We start from the raw sequence: 11,553 nt of genomic DNA on the forward strand, positions 1-11,553 counted from the left end.
GAACTTGGCTTTGGCAACCACAAGCTGTCCTGCCTGGTCAAGTTGCTTACCCTTCCCAAGCCTCGGTTTCCCCTGTCAACAAATCAGGATGACAACAATTACTTTAGTTATTCATTCAGCAAGCATTTATTGGGTACCTAATATGTGGCAGGAACCATTCCAGGAACTGGGGACACATAGATGTCAACAAGGTACACATTGATCTTGCCTGAATGGAGTTTTACAAGCTAGAGGGAGATAGACTGAATGAATAAGCAAGTAAACATATGGTATGTCAGAAGGTGATATGCACTGTGGACAAAAATAACACAGGTGGGCAGAGCGAGGGGCCAGGGAAAAGGTACCAGGGTTGTGAGCATCTTATTCAGGTTATGAAAGAGGACCTTTCTAACAAGATCAACTGGCACCTGGGGAGAATGTTCCAGAGAGAAGGAGAAAAGTAAAGATCCTAAAGAGCATTTAAAGGATCACCAATGGGGTCTGTGTGGCTGAAGCAGAAGGACGGAGTGTAGGGGACCCAGAGGGGGTCAGGGTCAGACATGCAGGGCTTTTGGCTTTGCTCTGACTTGAAGGAAAGTTTTGGAAAGCTTCAAGCAGAGCCATGAGATGATCTGACATAGGTTGTAAAGAAGTCTTCTGGCATTGGCATGAGAATGGCCTGTGTTGCTGACACACATGCAGGAGGGCAGTCATTGGTACCTCCCAGGGTTAGTGTGAGGAACAAATGAGATGACACACTAATGTGCTTGGACAAGCCTGGCACAGGGGAAGTGCTCAACCCAGGAGGCTGCTAGGGCTATGCTGGCTGCACCTGCCTTGTTTCCAAGGGCAAGTCTGGGCCAGTTATGCAGGGTCCCCCCGCCCTTGCCCATCAGTCGTGCCCTCTGCCGCATACCTCCTTCTCGGCCTTTCGTTGATGTTGAAGCCCTTGCATGGTGGCACTGTCTCCCACCGCTCCCCACTCCAGTCCAACTCAAGTGCAATGCCATTTGCATCCTTCCTGACCCCAAAATCTTCTTCGGACTAATGGCTCATTAAATTTACACCCTGGAGACAGCCTTCAAGGTCTCCCACAAGACCATGCTACGTTACCTTTCCACCCATTTCTACTGCCACCCCAGACATATAGTGTATCTATGGAGAAACACAATATGCCACTCCCAGCAGAATGGCAGCAGAAACTGCCTGCACTTGTGATAGCAAATTGATTCCCTGGGCAACCTTGTGTGCCCTAGCCAGGCTCCAAGTGATGAGTTTCTGTATCTGACTGTCTGCTCCAAGTTCAAGTTCCTCTGCTCCTCCATTCCTCTAGCCCCCCCCCCCTTTTTTTTTTTTCCTGTTTTTATTTTTATTTTTTTGGTACCAGGGATTGAACCTAGGGGTGCTTAGCCACCAAACCACACATCCCCAGCCCTTTTATATTTTATTTAGAGACAGGGCCTCACTAAGTGGCTTAGGACCTAGCTACATTGCTGAGTCTAGCTTTGAACTTGTGAACCTCCTACCTCAGCCTCCCAAGCCACTAGGATTACAGACGTGCACCACTGTGCCTGACTCTCTAGCCTTTTAGAATGTGAGCTCTACTCACAGAGGATTAGTGCCAGACTAAGGGAAGATAATTATTAAAAATCTGCTGGCTATAGAAGGAAGAGTAAAATGCCTGACAGTACATTTCTACCAGTCTGGAAAGCAGGTACTACTGTCCCCTAAAACATTCACAAGTTATCATGGATTTCAGGCTGGCTAACCCAGTGACCATCCCACAGGGGACAGAAATATTAGCCCCTGGACTGATACCCATCACCATGTGGATCTTGGAGAAGACAAAAGAGTTCCTGGTTGCCAACACCAATATTCTAAAACGGCACGCCTGAGGCTATCTGTTCCTACCACAGATGCCAAAGTGTGGACAGCCACTCACAGCTGTGGGATGCAGATGTCCCTTGTCATTGTAAATGGGCAGCCCTAAATGCTATTATGGAGACTTAAAACCTAAAAATGTGATTTAGGAGTCTCTCGGTGAACATACCTGGCCATGCCTGATATAGCTGATGGCCTGGGTCTGGGACAGTTCCCCTATACAGTGCCAGGACACCTGGGCAATATTGCCCTCATGGTGTCACCCCTGTCTGTTTGAAATATACAACTCTTCTTCGGTGTGTATTCAGACTAGCAGGATTTCGTGACCCTGAGTGGCCATCAGGACAAACAAAAGGGGTGTGGCCTGCACTTCTAGATACCTCCAGGTTGCTCAGCTACCTTTACCACAGTTAGGATGCCTGTTGACAGCTCAGGGCAGAGCTAAATGTGCCCCCAAGCACCTCCTTTGCACATCTTTGTGACAACTTTCCCCACGACAACCTGTGCCCTCCTGACCTGCAGGTGACTTAACAGTTGTGCAGGTCCAGGAAGTCCCCTGCTCCACTGCAGGTGATGACCACAGCCCAGACAATCACACCCCGAGGAAGACGGCATCATCCACCACAGTGCCCCCTGCCAGGGCACAAGCATCCATCCTTAGTGGGACACCCCACGCAGCATATGTCACATATCTAAGAGAGTTAGCCGCCAGACAGACAAAAATGATAAATCTCTCCTAATAAACCTCCTTCCCATCCTGGGCTTCCCAAAGCAAGCCTGCTGCTGAAGGTTGTCACCAGGCGGGTTTGTAGGTACACCTGGCTAAGGCCACGTTCCAGTAGCTGGATTTTATGCAACGATGGGTCTGCTGTCTTCCCCCATGAACAGGCCACTCCCTCATGTGTGCCAGAAACCCCGCAATTCCAAAAGATACTGACTTAGGCCTTGCTGTCTCCTGTGCTGTGCCAGACTGAAAGGGCATGGATTGATTTTTACCAAACCTGATTCCCTGCAAAAAAAAAAAAAAAAAAAAAAAAAAAAAAAGGAGAGAACATCAGGTCCATTTGTGGTCCTGGGTGGTTTATTCCATCACCCCCTGTGCTACACCTCCAGCCCCTAATCCACACCCACATCCTTACCTAGGCTGTTTTCTGCCAAACATACCTCCTCTACCTGCTGGTTTGGTTAAGAGAGAGCCAGTTCAGAAGTCACTGACTGTTAATCCTTTCTTAGTCTGACAGTTCTGTGAACTGGAGCAAGTTTCTTATCCTGTCTGTGCCTCAGTTTTCCAGGCCACAGAAAACGCTGTGCAAAGATCTTAGTACAGCCTAATATGAGGAGCTCCAGCATGTTCACCCATCTAGGGGCAGGTCCACGGCCACCTCCTCCAGGTGGCTTCCAGGCCCCCTCCCGCTCTGACTGCTCCTGATTGTAGTCTTAGAATCTTGCTGTGCATCATGCATTTGTTCTCCATGACATGTGCGCTCATTTTGACTCCCCAAGTAAGAGAGAAATGTCCTCAAAGGAAAGGACCGCATTTGGCCTAGCTCTCTTCCTGATTCGCCATGTCATCTTGGACTTAACTTTTTTTTTTTTTTTTTTGGTCCTAGGGTTTGAAGCCAGGGGCCCTCAACCACAGTCATATCCCTAGACCTTTTAATATTTCATTTAGAGGCAGGGCCTCACTAAGTTGCTGAGACTGACTTTGCACTTGAGATCTTCCTGCCTCAGCCTCCCAAGCCACTGGGATTACACGTGTGTACCACTGCACCTGGCTTGGACTCAACTTTCTTAGGATTGAGTTTCTTTCTCTAGGATGGAAAATACCTAGCCTGTGTGCTAACACATGCCTCTCCACAGCCTCAGGAGACACATGGGTGTTCTCCATGATCCTCTTTTCCCCCATTGGAGTCTGGGATCCACACTCATAATTCTTCACACAGTGCTTTGGACAGTGTCTACTAATTTATTCAATGACTGTATATTAAGTACTTACTAGGTACCACGCTGTGTTCAATATCCGGGAGAGAAAAATTTGGATGTCTTGTCTCTGTACTAATGGAGCTTACTCCTTAGTGGATAAGAAAGACAACATGCAGATACATAAATTAGAAAATATAAAATATGGGAAAAAGAAAACATTAAATAGTGGTAAGTGTAGCAATGAAAATAAAATAGTGGTGTGTTTGTACCTGGTGGGGAGGCTGCTTTAGACTGGGAAAGGCCTTCTGAGGCCTCTGAAGGTTTCCATCTGCTAGACTTGGGCCTAAGAATATGTTAACAGGCAAATGTAGGAAATTCAGGGGACATCAGCATGGTGAATACAGTGGAGATACAGGGTCAGAAGACTTAGGCTTAAATTGGATCTCCTGTACTTGTGCAGCTTGTAGGTCCTCGGGCCAGTTATTGAACTTCTCTCTGTTCCTGTACCTGTAAAGTTGGAATTAATATGACCACCAAGCTTGTTATCAGGATTAAATAAGACAAAACATTAAAAATTGCCTGGCACATAAGTTCTGAAAAAAAGGTAGCTATTATCTAACAACAGACCTATCTATTTGTACTGTTAGTTTTTGTCTGAACTATTCAAAAGGTAAACCCAACAAATGCCACTTACTAGGTGATGTGGTCTCTGTATTGAGTTTTACCTCAGGAAGTTCTTCCTCTTGAAAATAAATTCTCAAAGAGAAGAATGCTAGTGTCTAATGAGTAGGTGCCCTGGGATTCTTGAGTTTAGGCAGGTTTAAGAGTTGAAAGGCTTTGGTCTAATTTCCTCTCCTATCAAATGGGAAGTTAGTTGCCCTCTTCAACTCCCCAGCAGGGGACTGCTGAGACTCAAAGGGATGTGAGAGACAAAACAGAACCGTCCTAAGGCAGCATCCAACTGAAAGACCACATAGTAGTGATAAGGACAACTCCTGACAGGCTGCCCCCAACATTTGGAGAGGGGGCTACTCTTTCCCACTTCTAAGTTGAGCTGCTACCTGAAGAAGAAGAAGAAGAAGAAGAAGAAGAAGAAGAAGAAGAAGAAGAAGAAGAAGAAGAAGAAAAAGAAAAGAAGAAGAAGGAAAAAAAAAAAAAAAAACTGGGCAGGAAGCAGCCCCTTCAACCAGCAAGAAGACCGTTAGAATCCATCCCTTAGCCTGGTGCCAAAGCTCTGCCTGCCCCACCCAGTGCTGTATCAAGGACACTGTCCCCTATCAGAAAGCCCTGAGGGTGTTTTCCCCTAGTTTATCAAGGACCTGTGGAAACACTCCTCCAACTGAAGATAAGGAGCCTTTTTTTCCCTTTCTTTCTATTTTTCCTAAACCAGAGGTTTCCTATCATTTTCTGAAAAGAAGATATTTTTCAACCTGGATTTGAAGTAACAGGTGGAGACGCAGGTAAGATGGATTTAATTGTTTAACTTATTCATTCATTCAATAAATATTTATTGTGTGCCCTGTACTGAGCTACAGGTTCAGTTCTGAGCAGAAGGAGCTTGCAGGTTTGGGGGGAGTCAGACAAAATCTAGCAATGATGAAATAGGGAATTAAAAATTGTGACTTGGACTTGGAGCAGAATCAGTACAGTGGGTCCTGACCTAGTCATGGCAGGCACAGTGGGGAGGACCTGCCTAAGGAAGTAATGCTCAATCGCAGGAGAGGGTGTACCACAATCTGCCAGATTTCATGCCCTCGGAGTGGGTGTTTCAGGGCTAAAAAGATGCCTCTTGGGACCCAGAAGACTTGCTGCCACTCCATGCCAGTCCCGTTTCCAATACCGAGTCACAATAGCTCGACCCTTGCAAAGGTCAAGACAGAAACGACTTGTTGGAATGACAGGGGAGCCAGCATAAACCTGCCAGGACCTACTTCAAGGTTCAGTTCGCTTTGCAAAAGTTGCTAGATAAAAGGTATTTCCAGATGGAGGGCCATGCAGTAAATACAAATGGAATATTTTAAAATAGCTCATCCTTTGCAGGATATGGCCCAAGGTGCCTTCTGCAATAAGATGGGGAGGCATAGCAACCTGAAAGCGTGAGAGAAGTTCAGCTGGCCCCTGAGCAGCTCTGCTGCCTTTGGAAATGGGCTGAGGACTGAAAGGGCATTAAAGACACTTTAACAGCTTGTGTGGTGGTGCACATCTGTAATCCCAGAGACTTGGGAGGCTGAGGCAGGAGGGTCACAGGCTCGTGGCCAGCCTCAGCAACCTTAGTGAGATCCTCAGCGATTTAGCCATGATCCTGTTTCCCGAAATAAAAAAATAAAAATAAAAAGGGCTGGGGATATACTCAGTGGCAGAGCACCCCTGGGCCCCTGGGTTCAATCCCTAGTGCTACACACACACACACACACACACACACACACACACAAAGATTCCTCTGCCCCACAATGGAGCCAGTGCCTGCTACACTTGCGCTCTGGGATTCTCAGAGAGAGCAGACACATGTGAGAGTGTTGAGTTCCTTTAATGATGTGGTTTTACGTAATAACAAACCGCACACTTTGTCCCTGTACTTGGAGCCCAGTGTTCTTCCACAAGGAAGGTTCTTCAGGCGCGAAGGACTGGCACTGTTCACAAAGGCCTAAGTGGGCAGAGATCTCCACTGGGGACATGAAGAATGTGTCAGAGCTCCTGGGACTGGCCTCGCCATAACCCTGCAGTTGCTAAGAAGGTCCATGCATGAACTCGTGAGGCTATGGGCTTCCTGACATATGTGAAATTCTGCACCTAGGACTCAGGTGCACACAGGGAATAGTCCTGAACTTTTACCAGGTATTTTTGGTATGGGTGGTAAAACACATGTAACATAAAATTTACCATTTAACCCTTCCCAAATACAGCAGTGATCACATTCACATCGTTGTACAACCATCACCACCGTTTATCTCCAGAGCATTTTTTTTTTCCTCTTCCCCAACTAAAATGCTGTACCCATTCAACCCTGAGTCCCCGCTGCCCCCAGCCCCTGGCAACCACCATACTACTTTCTGTCTTTAAGAATTTATCTTTAGGAACTCTAGGGTCCTCAGAAATGTGGAACCATACAGTTTATCCTGCCTGGCTTATCTGACTTAGCTCAGTGTCTTCAAGTCCATCCCTATGTGTAGCATGTATTGGAACTTGCTCCCCTTTGGGGTGGATAAGATTGCACTGGACACAGACACCACTCTTTGCTAATTCATTCACCTCTCTGAACTCTTGGTTGCTTCCACATTTTGTCTATCGTGAATAATACTGCTATGAGCAACAGTGCACAAATCATCTGTCCGAGTCCCTGTTTTCAGTTTAGGACATACATCCAGAAGCTGAATTGCGGGATCATATGGTAACTCTACTGTTAAGTTCTGGAGACACTGCCATACTCTTATCCACTGGGGCTCTGCCATTTTGCATACCCATAAGCAATAGTGTCCAAGTGTTCCCATCGCTCCAGATCCTCACCAACACCTGTTATTTTCTGATTGTTGGATTTGTGTGTGTGTTTTAGGTTTTTGTTTGATTTCGGTGTCGCAGATTAAACCCAAGATCTCATGCAAGGCAAGCGCTCTACCACTGAGCTACACCCCCAACCCCTTTTTTTCATTTTGATATTTTTTATTCAAATAATAACCATCCTAATGGGCATGTTATCTCACTGTGGTTTTTGTTTTGTTTTAAATATTTTTGTTTTAGTTGTCGATGGATCTTTATTTATTTATTTATATGCAGTGCTGAGAATTGAACCCTCTGTGCCTCACACATGCTAGGCAAGTGCTGTACCACTGAGCCACAACCCCAGCCTTCATTGTGGTTTTGATTTACATTTCTCTAATGGCTAGTGACATCGAACATTTTTTTTTTTTTCAACATTGCTATTGGCCACGTATGTCTTCTTTGGAGAAATGTCTATTCAAGTTGTTGGCCCACTTTTTAATGGGGTTGTTGTTCAGTTGTAAGAGTTCTTTCTATGTTCAGGATCTTAATATCCCATCAGACAGATCATTTGTAGATGTGTGATCTCTTTCCAGGAGTTGCCTTTTCAGTCTACTGTACTGCCCTTGGATGCTCAGAAGTCTTTTTGATGTAGTTCAATTTGTCCATTTTTAATTTAGTTGCCTGTGACTTTAGTGTTACATCCAAGATATCAATGCCAAATCCGATGTCATGAAACTTTCCCCCTGTTTTCTGGTAGGAGTGTTACAATTTTAGCTACCAGGTTTGTAAGAGGTCTGTGATTAACAATGATGAACCATCCTCAGTCCTGATTCTGGGGAGACCATCCTCACTAATGTGGATACCCTTAGGTCTTTGTGAATGTCACTGTGAATATAGGAATTGCGAATTAAGGGGGGCTGGGGTTGTGACTCAGTGGTAGAGCGCTTGCCTAGCATGTGTGAGGCACTGGGTTCAATTTTCAGCACTGCATATAAGTAAAATAGAGGTCCATTGACAACTAAAAAAAATGTTTAAAAACAAGAATTGATAACATGGGTATGATATTGAAAGCCTTTGATTCAAAAGGAAGTATTGAGTATCTTCAAATTTATATCAGCGAGATCATTCGTCCTTTGGTTTAAAAAAAATATTGAACATGCCACTCATGTATTAAAATTATATCAAATAAAAAATGTTTAAATACACATAAAAATTTATATCAGTATCCTATGAGGTAGCAAAAAATAAAAATCATGACTTCTCTTCTACAAGAACTCAAGGCAAGAGTCCTCTTTTGAAGTGGAAAGACACTGTGCACGCATGAAACCTAACCAGGTCCCAGAGCCAAGAGCTGTGAGAGCTCAGAAAGAGGTGATCACCACAAACTTTAGGGACAAGAAACCTTAGGGATAAAGATGTAGATTGAGGGGCTGGGCTTGTGGCTCAGTGGTACAGCACTTGCTTAGCATGTGTGAGGCACTGAGTTCAAGTCTCAGCACCACAAATAAATAAATGAATAAAATACAGGCCCATCAACAACTGAAAATATATATGAAAAAAATTTTAAAAAAAGCAAAACAAGAGGTAGCTTGAGCTGGGTGTAGGTTGATGGGGGAGGGTTGCTTTTGTACCCACTGTAGTAACGATTGCCATTTATTGAGCACTTACTATGTGATAGGCACTGTGTTCTGCCACTGTACATCTCAATGACCACTCCAAATCCTGTATTTGTCATTGCCTCTTTGTTATCATTGCAGACACTGAAGCTCAGATTTGCCTCAGATTACTCAGCCAGTAAATTCTGAAGTGTAGACTCAGAAATCAGGTTTATTTATATCAGAGCTTCTACACTTAGTCATTCTATTATTCTAGCACCAAGGCCATGAAACAAGGACGAAGTTGAAAAGAGTAGGCCACACACAGAAATAGACAGAAGCACAGAGTCTGAGACCGGGATGCCAGGGTTCAGGGTCTAGACTTGCAGGATAGAAAGCTGGGCCCATGTAGTGCACAGGGTTATGGGCACCTTAATAGAAGCATGGGCAATTGGGCCTTGATCTGCTAGACTGACAGAATCACCTAGAGAGTTTCAGCTCTGACCTTCTAGTCCCCTCTAGGAAATAGAGAAAACTGAGGCCGCAAGAGGTTAAGCAACGTGTGAATGGTCACAGGCAATAGGGAACCATTGCAAATCCTTAAGTTGCATGCTGACAGGGAAGAAAATGGCATTCCAGAGAGTTGAGCAGTAAGACAGAGGAGAGGGTCCTGAAGGAAGCAGAGGAAACGGGTATGAGGAAGCAAACAGCTCTTTTCCTGGTTTTTGCTGAAGGATACCCCCTTCAGTGATGGTTATTTCTAGAAAGCACCATAGATGAGATTCCAGCTCTGCTCCTTCTCACTGAGGTTTGTCACTCAGGAAGATGTGGAGACAGGTTGCCAAAGGCAGATGTCCTCATAAAGAGCAGAGTCACCTTCCTCTGGCAGGCTCAGTGCCCTCAGTTATGAAGGAACGCTGGGACACTCAGCTTCCCCAGCAGTGGCCTGGTCCCAAGGGTCCAGGGTTCAGTGTCTCACACCAGAGTTCCTGACTCTCGGTTCCTGGGACCTCCTCTTTATGTTCCCTCCCTGAACTAGGCTGAGCTAGGCCTCATGAACTTAACCCACCTGTCCCACAAGCTGCCATAGCAGGAAAGGTAAGACAAGAACCCCAAGCAAGGACATTGACCCCACCCTGCTTGGGCTGAGCTCCCATGTGGCTCAATTCATCATCCATATATCTCCAGCCAAGAATAGCCTGCCCTGATTGACTCTCTTCCTGACTGAGGTTCTCTTTGCTTAATTAATTCTAATAATAGCTGCCACCATCCAGCGCTTACTCCATGTTGATCACTGTGCTAAGCATTTGGCATGCATGATCTCATTTTATTCGTACAACCCTGTGATAAAGAGATCATTATCCCTATTTTGCACATAATGAAATTGAGGCTCGGAGCTGTTACATAATTTGCCTAAAACCATGTCAAGGAGCCAAGAGTCAGACACAAGCCTGTCTCGGAAGCCTGTACTTTTGCATGTATTATTTATTGTCATCTACATGAGTCTTTGTGGGAGGGGGGCCTGCAGTGGAGGGTCATGTGTCAGAATGCCATCTTTGCTGACAATGCCTCAGCATTCCTAGCCTGCTCTCTGTCAAACAAACAAACAAAAATCAGTCTTAGCCCGGCGCAGTGGCGCATGCCTGTAATCCCAGTGGCTCAGGAGGCTGAGGCAGGAAGATCACAGGTTTGAAGCTAACCTCAGCAACTTAGTGAGGCCCGAGGTAACTCAGTGAGACTCTGTCTCTAGATAAAATATAAAAAAGGGCTGGGGATGTGGTTCAGTGATTAAGTGCCCCTGGGTTCAATCCCCAGTAACACACGCATGTGCACACACACACATACACACACACAATCCATCTTAGGCCCAAATCTGAATGGTATTTGGGCTTGTGTTCTTATTCCAAAAGGGATGCTCAAAAAAGAAAAGGTACCTTTAGATTCCTTCTCTATTTTTACCCAAAAAGCATTGCTCTGGCATGCTTTGTCCAGTGGGGAAGGCTACCATTTGTACATTCATTCATTCATTGACTCAATGAATATTTATTGAGGGCCAGTCATGAGCTAGACAGATTTTGGGTGCTAAAGACCCAGCTGGAAACAAATCAGAAAGAATTTCTATCCTCACGGAATTTACATTCTCATCAAGAAGAAAGACCAAAACAAAACCTGATGACAATAAAACCCTACAAATGCATATGTACTAAAGAGGAAGTCATGGTGATACTAGGGAGAAAGAGTAAAGCAGAATTAGGGGGCTAGCAAAGGATGAAAAGTGGGATTTTAAAAGGCCCTTCTGAGGATAAAACGTTTGAACAGAGACCTTCATGAAGCACATGAGAGCTATGGAATGCTGTAGAGAAAGAGTATCTGAGGCAGACAAAAGTGCAAAGGTGAAAGCTGACCAGGAGACATCAGCTCCGTTTGTCTTAAGGAGTAGGAAGAAGGCCAGTGTGATTCCTGCAGGAAGTGAGGAGATGTGCTGGAGAAGAGATCAGAAGCATAGGAGAGACCAGCTGATAGGGCCTGCCAGGCCGCAGTTAGGAGCTTGGATCTCAAATATGTGATCCAGGGTCCTAGACACTGTGGGGTGTCACTCAACAGGGCGGGGTGTCTGCCTCCATGTGACTACAGAGAAGAGGGAGATTGCAGAGACAGAGCACAGAGACAGCTCCACTCCATGAGTCAGCTCACCCAG

Source organism: Sciurus carolinensis, chromosome 11, assembly GCF_902686445.1.
Source record: "Sciurus carolinensis chromosome 11, mSciCar1.2, whole genome shotgun sequence".
Classification (NCBI taxonomy): Eukaryota; Metazoa; Chordata; class Mammalia; order Rodentia; family Sciuridae; genus Sciurus; species Sciurus carolinensis.